The 19606-nt window shown below is 34.5% G+C and overlaps 1 protein-coding gene across 1 annotated transcript in view; it reads right to left on the bottom strand.

The window, feature by feature from the left end:
* The window catches only part of LEKR1 (leucine, glutamate and lysine rich 1), a 150819-nt gene that overhangs the window by 70634 nt on the left and 60579 nt on the right, over window positions 1-19606 (bottom strand). The window lies entirely within an intron of this gene.

Below are 19606 nucleotides of genomic sequence, written 5' to 3'. Positions count from 1 at the left end.
AGATTAAAAATTATCCTGGTGTGTGGTGCAGGCCTGTAGCTCTAGCTACTCAGGAGGCTAAGGTAGGAAGATTGCTTGAGCCTAAGAGTTTTAGGTTACAGTGAGCTGTGAACGTACCACTGCACTCCAGCCTGGGCTGCAGGGTAAGACCATGTCTGTTAAAAAACAAAAAAAAAACAAAAAAAAGGGAAAAAAAATTAAAAAAAATAAAATTTAAGTCTAGAAAGATACATATTAAATGTTTATAACTCTATCTGAATGTTGAAATTTCCTAATTAGTAGTGAACATGGCTTATTTTGGTAAAAGGAAACAAAAAAATCATATTAAAGTAGCCTAACACTAAAACATGTAACATACCCATCTCATAACCCATGGATGGTTTTTGTAACCCATCATCAGCTATCTACCTTTCCTTTCAACCTCTTCTGCCTTTCCCATATAGAAATTTATATTTCCAACTAGCCACACTGGAAGGGGCCTGGCACAGTAGCTCACTCTGAAGTATAAATTAATGATAACAATATATATGCTTTGACGCTTACAGGCAGTGGAGATCTCAGGTTAAGAGCTCAAGTTTTGGCAGCACAGTTCTGGAATCAGGTTCCATTTCTGCTGATCAGTAGTAGCTGTGTGGTCTTGGGCCAATGACTCAATTCCTCTAGGCCTCAGTAATCTCACTTGTAAACTGGAGATCATAGAAGTGCTTAACCCAGGAAGGTGACAGTAAGGAGGTACCTGTAGTTTCACTGTGCCTGACTTGTGGTAAGTGCTTCATGAATGTTAGCTGCTACTTCGATTAAAGTAGGAAATCTACCTGAACTCATAAGAATAATTTTTTTTAAATGATGTAAGGACAGTATTAGCAATTAACTAGTCAGAGAGAGATGTTGGAGACGCTGGCAAGAGATAAAAGATATTGGACAAGGGGGTGGGAGGATGGGGAGAGGAGGTCATTTATTTTCCATTAAGACAGTGTCACTATTACTCATGCTATTGGCCCATAAATGCGGATGATCTGTAAATGTCTATGTTCTGTGCCTGGGAGTCCATGAATGAAAGAGTGTCTGTGTGTGTAGGCAGGAGCGTGCCCATGTAGGTGTTAGAGAAGAAGCAGATTAGAGCTCCTCCCTCCCACCCCCGCTGCTTAGCTGGAGTTGCCCTGAGCACATATCGTGCTTAGTGCAGAAGCCTCATATGACAGAGAAGACAGAACGTCAACCACCTTTGTTCCTGATAAAGCCTAGTGTTAATCATATGATAGATGCCTAACTAATACTGTTGAATGCCCAAATAAATTGGTGATTGGTGTCTGAATGAGCAGAAGAAAAGAACTTACACTGGGGCGGGATGCATTCACATTATGCCACAAAGGTAGAATGGCAGAAAGAATGAAAGGCGGCGCGAATCTGTCTGACAGAGGTGGATTTAGGAAATGAGACAAAGGATAAAGCCCATAGGATTAAAAAAACTGAGGTCTAAAATTTACCCCCAAGGCCTTAAGGGGTATGGTACTGTCAAAGAAAAGGCAAAGAAAGTGGTAAGACTAAAATCTAGCCTCAGAAGAGGAATACAACATTGGAGGTGAAGAATGAGGAGAAAAGGTTTGCAACGGCACAGGTGAAAAGTGACCAGAGAATAAACCAAAATTACAGCTATCTCAAAGGAGAGAAAGGAGTCTCAGAAAAGAGACATACATCCTGAGAAGTGAATGATCATTACAGAAAAATTCCTCTAAGATCCATACATTCATGAAATGGAGACAATAAATAAAATAGTGGTACTCTTTAGATAAAAGTTCAATATTGGGGGCAAATGAAAAAGCAAGGAAACAAGGATAATCGTATAAGATTCCAGTGATCAAAGACCAATGGCTTCCACAGGAGGCCCATTTATTAAACTCCATACTTAAGTGGTGACCTCACTCTAAAAAAGGATTCTCATGATTCTAGTTAGTACTATCCGGATTGCAACTTGTTTAGAGACCCAGAGAAGCTGGATTTTTTGTGTTGTCCCGCTGTTGGACATAGAAGCAGCCTGCAGTGTCCCAATATTAAGCTGGTCTCTTTTAAGGGCTGTTGGATTTAGTATAACTAAGGACCACTGCGAACCTCCTGCTTTTATGTTTGTAAAATCAGCACTTTCCCCCTTTTATTAGAAGCTGAGGTTACGTTATTCTCACTGGAGCCCAGTTCAAAAGGAATCACAAAGGCTGATCAAGTCACCACAGTCAGCTCCCTCTGAAAATCATACCTTGCAGGTAAGGTCACAGTGGAACTCTGTTCATAGACTTCTCCATCTGCTATACAATAGATGATTCCTGAATTAATCATAGGCACTCCCTTCTTCAGCAACCTGTTCTGAGAGCAGGCGGGCTACTGTTACAGCTAACCAAGGTTGACTGGAAAATAACTGAGTGGATGCAAAGAGACCTTTGGGCAAAGAGAAATTAAAATTATAGTTTTCTTTTGTGATTAAAGTAGTATTTAAGGAAATTCTAATACTTTTATCCTAAATATAATCATTTGGTTTGCTGTCACCAGGAAAACCACTTTAAAAGTCAGCTAAATACTCTACATTTATATAGTTCTTTAGGTGCTCCTACTGTCTTGTATATTCTCCTAATGCTTTAAGGTAGATAAGAAAAGCTACCATATTTTCATTTTATAGATGAAGTAACTGAGTCAGAGAAATTAATAACTTCTCCAAAGGCTTAAACAGGACCAGAAAGCAGAAGTGTTTGAATCTGAAATAAGTATTTTTTTCAACTGAACCACATCACTCATTTTGACTTTCACTTTACTAAAAAAGCTACTAATTACGGAATGCAGTACTTATACATGCTACAACGTGGGTGAAACTCACAAACATTACGGTAAGTGTAAGAAGCCACACGCCAAAGACCACATATTATATGGTTCTATCTGCAGGAAATGTCCGGAATAGGCAAACCTACAGAAACAGAAAGTAGATTAAGGATTGGTAGGAGACGGGAAGGAGTGTAAAGGGAGTGACTATTAATGGCTACAAGGTTTCTTTTTGGGGTCATAGAAATGCTCTAAAATTAGATCCTGCTGTTGGTCACACAATTCTGTAAATATCCTAAAAAACAATGAATTGTACACTTAAAGTGGGTGAACTTTATGATTTATAAATTATATCTCAATAAGGCTGTTTTTAAAAATTCTATTAGTACATTAAAATATTATATGCAAAATAATTTCATCAAATTATTCATTATGTTTGGCTATTCGTTATGCCAAACAGCTTACTGAAAGAAAAAAGTCAAAAGTTTCTTCACCTGGAATAAATCTGAAAGTTGGTCAAATAAATTTAAGGAAGGATATTAATGCCGAAGTGATTTATCTGAACTCTATCTTCCAATATTTGTGACTGCTGACAAAAAGTAAAGGATACTTTATTCTAGCAGCTGGGAAGAAAATCATTTAAGTGAACTGATTTGTGGGTCAAAATGACCTCGGAGAGGAGTATTATCAATTGAGGCAAATTGTGCATTTTGGAAGTTATATTAGTGTGAACTAAACATAAAATTATAAAATTTATGTAAATAAATCTTTAAAAAGGGAACCAAGAATTTAGTCTTCAAAATTTTATTTTGTATGTTGACTTTCCTATGAAAAAATTAAATTTTTGCATTAAGAGCTAGGTTGCTATTGACAGCCCATTATTTACTCTTAAACTACTATTAATTATATGCACCAGAATTAACACATGTGTTTAAATTTGTGAACATCTATATTTTAAAAGATAAACAAAAGGAAAATGTGGGAAAAACAAAATTAAAGGTTTTTATGTAGAAAAGTAACAATCATAAAAATCATATACTTGAATCAAAGTTGAAATTGTACAATGGTGATTTAAAAGAAAAAAGTAATAAGATGTAAAAATATGAATATTTAACTTTGGAAACAAACAAATGTCATCAGAATTAGAATCATAGCATATTAGAGCCCAAAGGGGCTTCTGAGCTCTCAGTCCTACCCTCCTCAGTCCCCTAGGTGTGGACACATATTCATTGAGGATAAATGGCATGTCAGAGTCGCCTGGCTAATGTGTTGGAGGGCCATGATGTTCTGATTCTTGGCCTAGCATGCTTTCACTTAATACCGCACTGCTGGGGAATATGGGGTCCGGGGCTAGAAAACACAATAGAGAGATAGCTGCGTAGTTTAAAATGGAGAATGATGAAGTTTATTCTAACAGTGAATTTTAAAGTAAAAATTATGGATATATAAAATATTAGAACAACTTTTAAAATGTATTTATAAGGAAAGACAATAATGGTATAATATTCTGCACAGGTTTAAAAATCCAGAGTGTAAAAACTAAATTTCATGTTAGTCAAAGTGCAACATGTTAAGTCATTTAGTAAGAGAGGGAACCTAAGAGAGTAAGGATCAACTAAAAGCGTGGGTGACAACAGGCCACAGTATAGAAATTCAAGTGAGATGACTGAAGATGCTGTAAGATACAGGGGAAATAGAGTTTGAATTCTCAGAAGGAAAATGCAAGGGGAGGACAGAGGATGGGACAGAAAATTATGCCAGGAAAATAGAAGGGATGATGTTCAATTAGTACTAGAAAGGAAGAGCCCTATTGTTATAATTAACACTTTTTTTATAGCAAAGTAAAAATTTGTATTATTGAAAAAAGAATCCAGCACAGTCAACTGAAACAAGATGATAATTTAAATGAGTATATGCTTCATCTCCCCTAAAATATCTGAAAGTAGTAGAAAGTTTAGGATAAATTTTTTACAATCTGTCATACTTTCTAAAGCATTTCTGTAATCATTAAAAGTTATTTCTAGGAATTTCAGGACTTTATAAGTTGTACAAAATAGATAATTAACACTTAAAGCTGGTTCTACAACTGTGGAGAGAGAGGCTGGTTAAATGGCTTGTTGGAAAGAAGTATAAACAATTAATTAAAATAAGCCATTTACAAAGTTCATATCAAAAAGTGAACTTAAATACTTTCTATTATATTCTTTAAAAAATTATGCTCTTAAAAACAAGACCCAAGAAAGAAGAGATGAGTGGTATATCAGTCTGCCCTTTTGATTTTGATTTGCCCAAAGAAAATCTAAAAGGCTATGTCCATTATGTTAACCCAGTGACGTATCTGCAGACAGGATATTCACTGCAACATAGTGGTCTTTCCTCTTCTCAAAAGGTTGACATGATTTCTGAAAAAACATTAATAATTTGGAAAAACTATAGATGGTAATTATCAAGATAATAGAAAATTTTAGATATTAATTGGCTAGTAACAGAAATTAGGCATACATTTAAAATAAAGCAGATTTAAGAAGATGGTTGAAGTTCATAAAAATTATGAAAGTAAATGTCATAAGATGATAGAAAAAGTAAAACAAAATAATTTGAAGGGCAACATGATTGGAGTTACAGAAATTCACAGAATATTCTCAATACAGAGGACAAAAAAATTCTTCCAAGAATTGCTAAAGTTAAGAGCACCCGCACATACAACCCATGTGAAGCTAGGAAGTGAGAAGTCCCATGAAAATCCATGGAGTTGGAGAACACCTACATACCAGAAGTCAAAGTGAAGATGAGGCCCATCGGCTGGCATGTGGTCGATGTCCAATAAATTACTTGCTGAAAAAATGAAATCAATCTCCGGACACAGTCAGCCCAGAGCTGATAAGTGGGAACAGATGAGTTGTGCTAGGAGGCTAGTGAATAAGTTAGTGGATAGAGGGCAGAGATAAAATCAGATTATAAAAAGCAGAACACAGGTAGTAGAGAGGAGGGGAGAAAAGGGGCAGGCTTGGCGCACTGGAGGTGGGAACACCTGAGAAAGTCCCCCACGGCCCCTGGCGGGAAGAGGAAAGTACAGCTAGTTGGAGGTACAACCCTGCAAAACCTGAGATAGAAACTTTGCTGCCTTTCCTGAATTTGTAGTTCTATAGCCTTCCTAAATCACTGTAAATACTTGCAAAATGAATTAGAAAGAAACAATATGTTGGTGCAATCGGTTCACCAGAGAAAGGTATTTGTGGATAAAGCAAGAGGTACCTTTATGAACATTTTTCTAAATGCTTTGACAGTTTCTACACTGAGACTCTGACGTGGGAAGGAGTAAGATCGTTACTGAATTAAAAGAAAAAAAAAAAAAAAGCAACCTGGTATCCTTCACAGACAGGTACACAGAATGTGGCGCTTGTATCCCTAGTTGAGAGTAGCTCTAATAATCCTGTCACTGTGACTACCATTTTAAATGGTTTCAACCAAGAGAAATATAACAGCCTTTTAAAATGTTTTTCCTGTTAACATAGTTTGGGTGTTACCTATGGAGTGAATCTATTCAACACCAGCAGCAAAAATGAAGTCATAATTTAGTCCTGAAATTATATTGCTCTTTGCTCTGCAATTACACTGCCCTTCAGAAGAGTCTGTTCCATCTTTAACTGCACAATCTCTGCACGAAGACCAAATAGGTCAGTCTTCACCTGCACTTTTGATTTGGATATAGACTTCACTTAATGAAAGTGAGGACTTAGTGAATATAAAAACTATCGCTAATTAGTACTATATTGTTTGGGGGAGGTTTTTTACTGCAGGAGCTAAATCTTGAAAGATGTGTAGGGTGGTATTTTTCATTTTTGAAGTTTATTTAGTGTTAACCTCAGAAAAAAGTTAAAAAGGGAAAAATATCACTCTTTTCTATCACCCTAAAATTTATTTTCGTATCTCCATGTTCCCGCTGGTTTCTATTCACAAATATACCTATTTTGACATAATTATAATTATAAAATACATACAATTTTGTGGATTTTTTTTACTATGTAACATGATCATAAGCATGTTCCTATGTTGATGCCCAGTGTTCATAATTTCATTTTTAACTCTGTATAACGTTTTCAATTTTGGTATGTGATAATTTACTACTCATTTCATTAGTGTTGGGAATGAAATTATTTCTAATTATTCACTATTATAAGTATTAACTTTCCATGTAAATACTTTTCTTCTGCTTGTTCCCTAAGTACAAATTCTTGAGAAGGAGATTACTTGATCACAAACATTTCTATGGGTTAAAAAAATATAATAACCATTTATATTACCAAATGAAGGAAAACCTTACCATTAAATTCTTTGTACTAATTTAAAAGGTAAGAGTTTTGTTTAGTTATTAATAATTAAACATTTTGTGTTTGTTTATTATGTGTTTTTCCTGTGTTAATGGTCTGTTTCTTGGGGTCTTGGAGTTTTCCTACAGCTGAATAAATCCTTTATATGGTACGGATTTTAACCCTTTGCAAATCATATACGATACAAATACTTCTTGTCAGTCTGCTACATTCAGGTTGTTTGGCAGTTTTTTAAGTCACGAATTCTACCTTTTTTTAATAGGCGAAATCTGTCAATCTTACCCTTTGCAATTTTTAAAGTGCTGCTTTATCCCTCCATAATTAGAATACGTTCTGTATCTTATTTGTACTGTGCTAGTTTTCCTGTTGTTTTTCCTTACGTAATTTGAGGTCTATTTTGGTGTACTTGGTTTATTTGCTTTAGTTATCTCTATACTACTTGTTATATAATTTTGCTTTTTCCTATTGTTAATGATCATATATTAAAATCTCATTCTACTTCTGGATTTGCTACTCTGTTCTAAAGGTATATATTGCCATTTTTACAGCAGAAACACATCACTGTAATAACACAGGCTAAATATGCAACGGCTAGGTGGCCGAACATGGTTCTTCCTTTATAGGCTATATAAAAATACATACTTTTCCCAAGATCTGCTCCAAGAACAAGTGACACCAAGAAGCTGAAGCAGTAGAGAATTTATTCTGGGATCAACTGGTATTCAGGACCAGAGGAAGAGGCGGGTCAGGTAGGTGTCCAGTGTCTTAAGGACACAGCAGCTGCATCCTCACCAGATAGTTCTTTGTGACATGCTTTTGGCTATGAATCTGGCAGCCTCACTTTACTGAGTTTCTAACTACTTTCCAAGCCTGGTTCTTCCACCTTTTCAGAGATTTAAAATATCTAAATAATATCCTTTCAATAAATTCCTTTGCTATTTGAATTAGAGTTAGTTTTGGCTGCCTACAACTGAGAAAATTCACAAATGCACTTATTTTTTTTTTTTTTTTTGAGACACAGTCTCGCTTTGTTGCCCGGGCTATAGAGTGAGTGCCGTGGCTTCAGCCTAGCTCACAGCAACCTCAAACTCCTGGGCTTCAGCGATCCTTCTGCCTCAGCCTCCCGGGTAGCTGGGACTACAGGCATGTGCCACCATGCCCGGCTAATTTTTGCTATATATATTTTAGTTGGCCAGATAATTTCTTTCTATTTTTTTTAGTAGAGACAGGGTCTCGCTCTTGCTCAGGCTGGTCTCGAACTCCTGACCTTGAGCGATCCACCCGCCTCGGCCTCCCAGAGTGCTAGGATTACAGGCGTGAGCCACCGCGCCTGGCCTAATGCACTTCTTTTTGAAAACGTAAGCTACTTCTATTTTCTTTTTATTTCTTTCTTTTTTTTTTTTACTATGCTATAGCATGAATATCATTTTTCTACATTTCTTCTTATTTTTTTAAGCTAGTACCAAACTTGCCTGGTTATAAGGACTACTTATCAAAAATAAAGAGTCTTGAAGAATCTAATTCAGTACGTTGGGACAGATGTACAAGAATGCACATTTTTAATGAGTCCCCTATACTTAGTCAGCCTTCCCACTTCCACCCACCTATACCCTCCCCTTGAATACTCACAGCCCCAGATGTTCTTGTGGTGAGACTATTTTGGAAAACATTATCCTAATAGCCCTAGCTTAAATTCTTATCAGATTTGCTAGGTCAATGATCTATTTTTGTAAGGGGGAAATCCTCCCCCACCCCTACCTTTTTTTTAGGTAGAGAAATAGGAGAGCAGTGTCTTCATATGCCTTTTTGGAATTCATTGACATGGTTAATGAGCCAACACAGGCTTTGAGCTGGGTTTGAATCTCAGCTGGGTGACCATGGACTACTTTCTCTACGTCTGACAGGAATAATAAAAGCTTTCACATAAGGATAATCTGAGGATCAGATGACAGAAAACTAGTCAAATGCTTAGTGCTAGTCAAGTGACTGGCACAGGGGTGGGAGCGGGGTCCCAGGTGTGAAAATGTCTTCCTTTTCTTCTCTTCTTGTTGTTATTATTTCCACAAATCCCATACACACAATCATTTCTTTTTCAAAAGGAAAGGTTATTACTTAACCCTTCTCTGTTTCTACAATATGAGATACTGTATCATGTCTTCTGATGTTTTACTATTCGTCTAAGAAACAAAAATATTCAAGGGAATTGCTTAATTTATAAGCTAGAATAAAAAGATTACATAGAAGGGAAACAAGAACAATATGCCTTGATTTGGGGGAAGAATTGCACTATGGGAAAACTGCTTTAAGTGTAGAATGTGTATTTTTTGTCCTTTTAGGTCTACAATAAATAGCATGGCCTATTCACAGTTTTATTTTATTTATAAATGTATTTAATTTTATGAATAGCTAATACATTTTAGTTCAAAATAGTTTTTAAGATATGAAGTATATAGTAAAATTTCTCCCCTTGAGGAGGCTAGAATGATCCATGTGTAATAGAGTTCTAACATCAGTAAGAACTCATGTTTAGCTTAATATGGTTATAGTTACATATAGAAATATTTATAGATATGTATATATACACAGGTTAGTGTACACATATATATTCCTTTTCTCTGTCAAATGAGAGAGCCTACAAGAAATAACAACCCCAGTATTAATAAACACAGCTAGAACCCAGATCTCGAATATAATTTTCCAATAAAAGGAATCAGGACTTTTTAGGGAAATGGCAAATTCCAGGACTGGGGCAGGAAATATACAAGATGAGCTATTCTTATAGTGCCAGAAAATCAGGAAGTGTTTAGAAAAAAACAACACACACCCCCATTGATGAGAATATGTCTAAGGAACACAGGAGCCAACTAAAAGAGCTTCTAGTGGTCAAAATTGGAAAATTTGAGCTAAAAAATTAATGAATATATAGTATTGGATTATAATCTAAGTATAAAATAAATATCCATGAGTCTATACTCATAGAAATAATAAATTGATAAATGGGGAAAAGAAACAAATCTCCCACGCAGAAGAATTCCAAATAATTTATGTAGCTACTCCTCCCTAGAGACGAGGGAGCATAACTTCCGAGTCAAGTCTGTGCTACACACAGAGACTTCTTTCCAAAAAGTACAATGTGGAAAGCAGGAAAGGAATAACTTTACTGTGGAGAAACCAGACAAATACTACTTTAACCAAGGGTCAACATCAATAGTCACACATTATGTTGATAGCTTTTAGTCTTAACAAGATATGGTGAAAACGCCACTTTGCCTTCCATGCTTTTCTTCCCCCAAACCCGTAACTCTAGTTTAATTATGAGAAAAACATCAGACAGATCTAATAGAGGAGCATCCTGCAATATACTTGACCAGTACACCTTCAAGCCATGAGGGACATCAAACACAAAGAAAGAGGGGCCTAAGAAGACATGACAACTAAATGTAATGTGGTATCCTGGATGAGATCTGGGAACAGAAAAAGGACATTAGGCAAAAACTAAGGAAATGTGAATAAACCATGCACTTTAGTTAATAATAATTTGTCAATATTGGTTCAATAATTGTAACAAACGTACCATACTAATGTACATTGTTAACAACAGGGGAAACTGTAGGGGAGGGGTAGTATATGAGAACTCTCTATAGTACCTTCTCATTTTTTCTATAAATCTCAGATTGCTGTAAAAAATAAAGCTTACTTTTAAAAAAAGTTTCCCCTCACTTATCTCTCATTTACCCAATTCCTATTGTCCCCAAATAGGTAAACACTGTTATTAGTTTCTTATGTATACACATCCAAAGATGTTAAAAATTTATATATAGTATAAGTAAATATGAATACAAATACATTTCACTTCTTTTTTATAAAAATTGTTTCACGGTGCATATGCCATATGATGTGTCTTGCTTTCCTTATTTGACAATATAGTTTGGAGTTCTCTCCATATCAATAGACAAGGAACTTGCTCTTTTTTTATGGCTGTGTGGAATCTATTGTTTGAATGTTGAACAGTTTATTTAACTACTCATCTATTATAATTTTTTAGGTTGCCTGCAATCATTTGCTATCACCGTGCTTCAATGAATAGCTTTGGACGTCTGTTATTTCCACTTATAAGGAGGCATCTCTACATGCTAATCCCTAGAAATAGAATTACAGGGCCAAAGGGGGGTGCCTTTGCATTTCAGACAGATGTTGACAAGCTATCCTCTATAGCAACTATACCAGTTTAATCTGATACATAAAAATCAGTATCTCAGTAGTTTTATTTTCCATTAATCTTATAAATATGAGAAATATTTAGTTTTGACAGAGTTTTATTTTGAGGGGAAAAAAACGTCAAAGCTAAACTCGAAAATATCACAGTTTCCCTGAGAATCTATTGTTCATACATTAAGGAATTTCACATGGATTTATACCATCAGCGTTAACAGCTCCTAATGTAATAAATTCCACAAGTTTATTTTTACTGCTACTTACTCTTACATGTTTTCAATGTGCCTCCAACTAGCTAGATACAGCTTCTAGTTCTAAAGTCTCCAGGAATCTATAACCCTGGGGGCCATCCCATAGCCACCATTCCAGGTCAAGAGGAAAATCCAGGATATGAGAAAAGAATTTCAATTTTCTGAGGAATGCAAGAGTGTCTTTAGATAGAACTTACTACATTAATTCCCTGCTTTTTCTAGTTCATAAAATCAAAACTCCATATAAGCCGTCCCCAACCTTTTTGGCACCAGGGACTGGTTTCATGGAAGACAGTTTTTCCATGGACTACGGGATTGGAGGGGGTGTGTCGCGGGTGGGGGAGGGTGGTGTGGAGCTCAGGCAGGGATGCACAGCCCATTTCCTAACAGGCCACAGACTGGTATTGGGCTGCAGCTCAGGGATTGGGGACCGCAGAATTCTATTTGAATAAAATTTTGAATACACTCAAAGTTTCCAAATCATGGTTTGGGTGTGGCAAAGTCATAACATGTAACCAAAATGTTTATACCCCCATAATATACTGAAATAAAGAAATAAAAAGAAAAAAAAACCTGATTTGCTCATTCCTTATACTATACCCACTAGCAAAAAACCATTTGAAGCATTAGAATCTTAGAATTCTAAGCTACCTAGTTTAACTTCCCACCAAATCTGGAAATCCTTTTATAATATATCTGAAAGATGACAATCCAGACTCAGCTCATTTCTTTATAAGGCAGCCTAATATTGTTAAATAGCTTTATTAAGGCAAAATTATTTTGTAAAATCTGCTTCCCTAAAATGTTAATTTCCTGGTTCTAATTGCGCTGGTTGGAAAGAAAGAAACTAAATATATTCTCTTCTCTACATGGCAGCCCACTAAAAAACAGTGGCACCTTTTCTTATAAATATTACACATTTCCAGTTCCCTCAAAAGTCCTCAAATAAATGATTTCCAGATTCCAGTATGTCAATTTCCAAGGGAAAGAGCATTCAACACTGCATACGAGGCTTTAGTTATAAACTAGGCATCAAATGAAATGGGACATTTAATTCCTCTAATCTAGGTTTTGTCATAGTTAAGGCATATCCTATTTTTGTTGCTTACTAGCTTTGTAAACTAAAGCAAGTTACTTAACTTGACTAAGGCTGGATTTCTTCACTTGCAGTGTAAGGATAATAATGGTACTTACCCCATTGGGCTATTTGAGAAGTAAATGAGATAAAGTATGTCAATAATTAGTACAGTGCCTGGAAAATAGCCCATATTCAGTAAATGTCAGCAACTATTATCATATAGCATGGTTGAAAAGACAGTGAGCTTTGGAACCGGCCTGCCTAGGTACAAAGCCTGGCTTCAATACTTACTAGCTGTGTGACCTTGGAGAAGTTATTTAACACACCTGGCCTTAGTTTTCTTATTTACAGATGGATATAATAATAGTCCCTACCTTAAACAGTTTTTGTAAGAATTCTCAAGTAGAGAATTGCATTTTACTTCATATTTCAAAGGAACATTTATAAGAATGGATCATGTACTCAGCATTAAGAAAAGCTGTTGGTTTCAATTTACTATTATTTAGTTGAGAATTGCCACATCAATATTCATAATATAAACAGACCTATTATATTCCTTTCTTTTAATATCTGTGTCAGATTTGAGTTAACAGGGTTACTCTGGCCTTGCATAATGAGCTGAGAAATGTACCTCAATTTTTGGTTGCTTCAAAAATATTGCGTAAAATTAGGATCCTCTGTTCCTTGAAAGTTTGGTAGAATTTGCTTGTAAAATCATCTGGCCTTTCTTTGTAGGAAGACACTGCTTCAATTTATTTAATAGTTATAGGACCTTTTGATTTTTTGAGTTAATCTTAGTAAGATATATTTTTCTAATATGTCCATTTCATTCAAGATTTCAAAGTTGTTGACATAAGGTTGCTCAGAGCATTCTCTTTTCTTATTTTTACTCTTCTATTATCTGTAGTCATTGCTTCTCTTTCATTCCTTATATTGTTCACTTGTGTCTTTTCTATTCTTATGATTAAACTTGCCAGAGGTTTGTCTATTTTGTCGGTTAAAAAAAATCAATGTGTTGTTTTGTTGATCTTTATTGTATCATTGTTTTCTATTTCACTGACTGCTGCTCTTATTTTTATTATACTTTTCCTTCTGTGTTCTTTGAGTTTATTCTTTTCATCTTATATAAATATTAAAGGCTGTACATTTCCCTCAAGGCACTACTTTGGCTACATCCCACAAGTTTTGACATATAGTATTTTTACTATCATTCAGTTTGAGATACTTTTACATTTTAATTAGAATTTGTGTTTAAACACAAAAATGATTTAGCAGTGTGTTTTTACAAAATTGTAAATGAGACAAGGATACACACTATCACCAATCTATTCAACATTGCATATGAAGTCCTAGTCAGTGCTTGAGTGTTGTCATGAACCAAGGATTATGAATAATCCAATTGAATGCTCCTGAGGTCCAATAAAAACCAGGGGAAAAAAGAAAAAAAAGATTGAAAAATCTAACAAGCTTCCAGGTACAAGAAAGAGTTTCTTTTAAATGAAAAAGAATCAGAGCTGTAGCAGACTTCTCATCTGCAACACTATAAGCTAAGAGCCAATGCACTGGCATTTACGTTTGTTGAGAGAAAGGATCCCAAGAATTATACACACAGCTAAGACATTAAATCCATCAAGTAGAAAATTATATCATATAGTATATTATGAAGGAACATTTACAAAACTTAATCATGTATTCAACATAAAGAAAAGCTTAACAAGCTCATTCTTTAATCAGAATACCTCAATTAAAAAAATAAATCTCCAAAACAATTAACTACTTAGAAATTAAGAAATGTACTGCTGGATAACCCTTCAGTAAAAGAAAAAATGAGAAATAATAGATTATTTAGAGACTATTCAAAAGAAGAAAATTTCACATTAAAATCTATGAGACAGAGAAAGTATTACTCATAGGAAAATTTATACCCTTAAAGGCCTCTATTATTTAAAAAAAGATGATAAATAAATAAGTATTCATCTTCTGAAGACTAAAAAATAAAAACAAAATACCAAAAGAAACTGAGAAAATGGAATTAATAAGTACAGAAGTGAAAAGTAATATTATATAAAATAAAGGTTGTAGAAAGCATAAAAAAATCCCAAAGCTAGGCCTCTGAAATGGCTAAAAAAAAAAAGAAAAGGAAAAAGGTCTGGCAAGCCTGATTAATAATAAAAGATAAAACAAAAATACACAAGATTAAAAATCAGAAATCAGGTATAACTATAGGTAAAGGAGATATTTAAAAAATAAAAGCATGTATTCCATACCCCTTTTAGCTATAAGAGTTTAAATTTATGAAAAATAAATGGTTTCCTTTCAAAATAAACATAATCAAAACTAATCTAAGAAGCGAAAATTAAACAGTTGTATTACCACAGAAAACTTTGGAAATATCAAATATTATAACTCCCATTGAAAGAGGCATGAATCAGATTAGTTTATAAATTGAATTTTACTTTAAAACACTGGGTACATAGTGGAATTTTATCTAACTTTTAAAGAACAGATAATCCAATGTTATTTAAACCTATGTATTTTGAAAAGTTTACTTAATATTAATACAAAAGTCTGACAAAGTTAGTGCCCCCCCCCAAAAAAAAATTTTATAGCCCAATCTCACTTATGAATATAGGTACTAAATTTATAAATACAATATAATCATGTAGAAAACAACATATAAAAAAGGAAATAATGTAGGGTTTATGCCATGCAAGCAAAGGTGCTTTACTATTAGGAAATTTATCAACACTAATCTACTTTACAAGTTGGTTAAAGGACAAAAAAACATGCTATTACAGTCATGCGCTGTATAACAACGTTTTGGTCAATGGACTGCATATGTGACAGTGGTTTCATAAGATTATAATGGACCTGAAAAATTCCTGTCACCTAAGTGACATTGTTGCCATCATATCACAACACATTACTGACATGTTTGTGGTGATGCTAGAGTAAACAAACCTACTGCTCTGCCAATCTTATAAAAGTATAGCATATATAATTCTGTACAGTATAATAATGATACTAGATAATGATAATAAACGACTATGTGACTGGTTTATGTATTTACTATATTATACTTTGTTATTTTACAGTACATTCCTTCTACTTGTTAAAAAAAAAGTTAACTATAAAGCAGCCTCAGGCAGGTCCTTCAGGAATTATCCCAGAAGAAGGCACTGTTATAAGAGGACAGCTGCATGAATGTTATTGCCCCTGGAGACCTTCCAGTGGGACGGGACATGGATGTGGAAGAGAGTGATATCTATGATCCTAACCCTGTGTAGGCCTAGGCTAATGTATAGAATAAGTATATAAAGGAAGACTATTTTTGTACAACTGTACAGTGTTTATGTTTTAAGCTAAGTGTTATTACAGAGTCAAAAAGTTTATTAAAAATTTTAAAAGTTTTGGGTAGATACCCAGTAATGGGATTGCTGGATCAAATAAATGGTAGTTCTACATGTAGTTCTTTGAGATACAGCCATATTACTTTCCACAGAGGCTGTACTAGTTGGCAGTCCACCAGCAGTGTATGAGTGTTCCTATCTCTACGCGTCGACAGCAACATTTATTATTTTGGGACTTTTGATAAAGGTCATTCTCACTGGAGATAATACTCAGCCACAAAAAACAATGGTGATATAGCAGCGCTTGTATTATCCTGGATAAAGCTGGAACCCATTCTACTAAGTGAAGTATCACAAGAATGGAAAAACAAGCACCACATGTACTAACAGACCATCAAATTGGTATTAACTGACCAACACTTAAGTGCACACATAGTAATAACATTCACTGGGTGTCGGGCAGGTGGGAGGGGGGAGGAGGGGATGGATATACATACACCTAATGGGTGCAGTGTGCACCGTTTGGGGGATGGACACACTTGAAGCTCTGACTTAGGTGGCGCAAAGACAATATATGTAAACCTAAACATTTGTACCCCTGTAATATGCTGAAATAAAAAAAAATTAAGAAGAATATTTAAAAGTTTATAAAGTAAAAAATGTTACAGTAAGCTAAGGTTAACTTATTAGAGAAAGAAAAATAGTTTTCAATAAATTTAGCATAGCCTAAGTGTACAGTATTTCTCAAGTTTACAGTAGCATACTGTAATGTCCTAAACCTTCCCATCCACTCACCACTCACTCACTGACTCACCCAGAGCAAATTCTAGTCCTGCATGCTCCATTCAGTGTAGGCACCCTACACAGATGTACCTTTTTTTTTTATCTTTTATATTGTATTTTTACAGTACCTTTTCTTCATTTAGATACACAAATACCACTGTGTTACAATCACCTACAGTATACAGTACAGTAACATGCTGTACAGGTTTGTACCTAGGAGCATATAGTCTAGGTGTATAGTAGGCTATATAATCTAAGTTTGTGTAAGTACATTCTATGATGTTCATACAATAATAAAATCGTCTAATGATCCATTTTTCAGAATGTATCCCCATTATTAAGAAATGCATACTATAAATCAATAGATGTTGAAAACACATTTGTCAAAATCCAAAAGCATTTCTAATAAAACATCTAAGTACAATGGCAATAGAAGAAAAATAAGGAATATTTACCTAAAAACAAATACTAAATATACTTTCAACTGGCCAAACACCAAATAATTTCAACTAAAATCAGGATCTAGATGAAAAATGCTCACTGTCACCATTATTATTTAACAGAATCTCAGAAGTTCAAATAAATTTAATAAGATATGAACAAGATAAGAAAATTAAAAAAACAGATATAAACACTGGAAAAGAACAGATGAACTCTTTTTGGGGGGTGTGGTCACTGGTGGTATTATTGTATAATTAGAAAATCCATGAGTCACTGACAAAAAACATCTACTGTAGAATAACTATGAGAACTTTGTAAAGTGGGTAGATATAAAACAAATATACAAAATTCAATAGTTTTTATCTATCAACAAACACAAAGAGGCAAATGATAATAAATTTAATAAGAATGAAAAAGAAAAGGTTTAATAAAACCATCGAATTTTATGAAAGAACAAAAACATTGTAAAATGGAATGACAGGCTGGGCACAGTGGCTCACACCTGTAATCCTAGCACTTGAGAGGTCGAGGCGGGTGGATCGTTTGAGCTCAGGAGTTTGAGACCAGCCTGAGCAAGAGCCAGACCCTGTCTCTACTAAAAAAATAGAAAGAAATTAGCCAAACAACTAAAAATATACAGAAAAAATTAGCCGGGCATGGTGGCACATGCCTGTAGTCCCAGCTACTCAAGAGGCTGAGGCAGTAGGATTGCTTGAGTCCAGGAGTTTGAGGTTGCTGTGAGCGAGGCTGACGCCACGGCACTCTAGCCTAAGCAACAGAGTGAGACTCCGTCTCAAAAAAAAAAAAAAAAAAGAAAAGAAAAGAAAAAGAAAAATGGAATGACAAATCATATTCTTGAATGAGAAGACTTTTACAATATTAAAAAGATAACATTACTGAAAATGTCAATTCTCTCAAAAATTAGTATATAAACAATGCAATTCCAATTAGAATCCCTGTTGGGATTAGAATTGAGTGAAATTATCTTAAAGTTTATGTGGAGGAATAACTGCCTATGAATATGTAAGAAAGGTATAAAGGTTAGAGAGAGAAAAACTTTACTAGGTACCTCGCAGAGCCTTTGGATCAGTGGTAAATAAAACTATCTTAAAGTTCAAATGGAAGAATAACTGCCTGCAAATATATATTTAAAAATAAGAACATCCTCGTTTGTATAGTGGTAAGCATCAAAAAATGTTTTTAAAAAGTAAGAGTAGTAGAACAGAAGAGAGTAGTAAAGAGAATAATAATTGCTAGTCCAGATGGTCCCTGACTTACAATGGTTTGACTTATTTTTTTGACCTTATGATGGGTTTATCAGGATGTAACCCCATCGTAAGTTGAGAAGCTCCTTATGACTTATGATGGGGTTATGGTTTCTACTGTATGGATATTTCTTTTACACCACTATAAAGTCAAAAAATTGTAAGTTGAACCATGGGTAAGTTGGGGACTCTCTGCTGTGTTGCTAGCATTAGATGCATTTTTTACTTAGATATTTTCAACTTAGGATGAGTTTATTGAGACATAACCCCACTGTAAGTCAAGGAGCATCTGTATATATATATATATAATTTTAACATATGACAAATAGTAGTTCTATTTAGTGGGGAAAGGATGGATTATTTAATACATAATACTGACACAACTGGCAGCCCATTTGGAAAGGAATAAATCTGGACCCCTATATCTCATACCATATTAAAAATAAATTCTATAATATATGTATTAATGAATTAAGTGAAAGAAAACCCAGGACTATATGTACTATCTAGGAATGGGATTGTTCTAACCAAGACTAACTATACAAACAAAGAAAGATAATTTGATCATACCAAAATGAAAAACTTTGATATTGTAAAATTTACCATTAAAAAGTTAATAGGCAAATTATACATTAGAGAAAAATGAATACAGAATATAATTAACATCTATAATATACAAAATGCTCCTAAAAATTATCAAGGAATAAACAAAATGTGGTATTAATATATATATACACAATGGGACACTATTCAGTCACAAAAATGAATGAAATGCTATTATTCACAGCAACATGGATGGAACTGCATATAATGGAGGATATTACATTAAATGAAATAAGCCAGAAACAGAAAGTTAAACACTTAGGACCTAAAAAATGTGAGTTTCCTTCCCTATTTCAGGTTAGCTTTGGGATTGGGTTACTGGCAAAGATATTTTCTAAATGACTACTTGGCTCTAATCTCTTCTAATGACCACTTGGCTCTAACCTCCATTCACTGCTAACAGATTAATTTTTCTTTTTCTTTTTTCTTTTTCGAGGCAGAGTCCCGCTCTGTCACCCTGGCTAGAGTGCCGTGGCGTCAGCCT

This window comes from Lemur catta, chromosome 1 (assembly GCF_020740605.2).
Source record: "Lemur catta isolate mLemCat1 chromosome 1, mLemCat1.pri, whole genome shotgun sequence".
Lineage (NCBI taxonomy): Eukaryota > Metazoa > Chordata > Mammalia > Primates > Lemuridae > Lemur > Lemur catta.
Note: the sequence above shows the minus strand (reverse complement) of the source record. Positions and strands in the feature narration are given on the sequence as shown.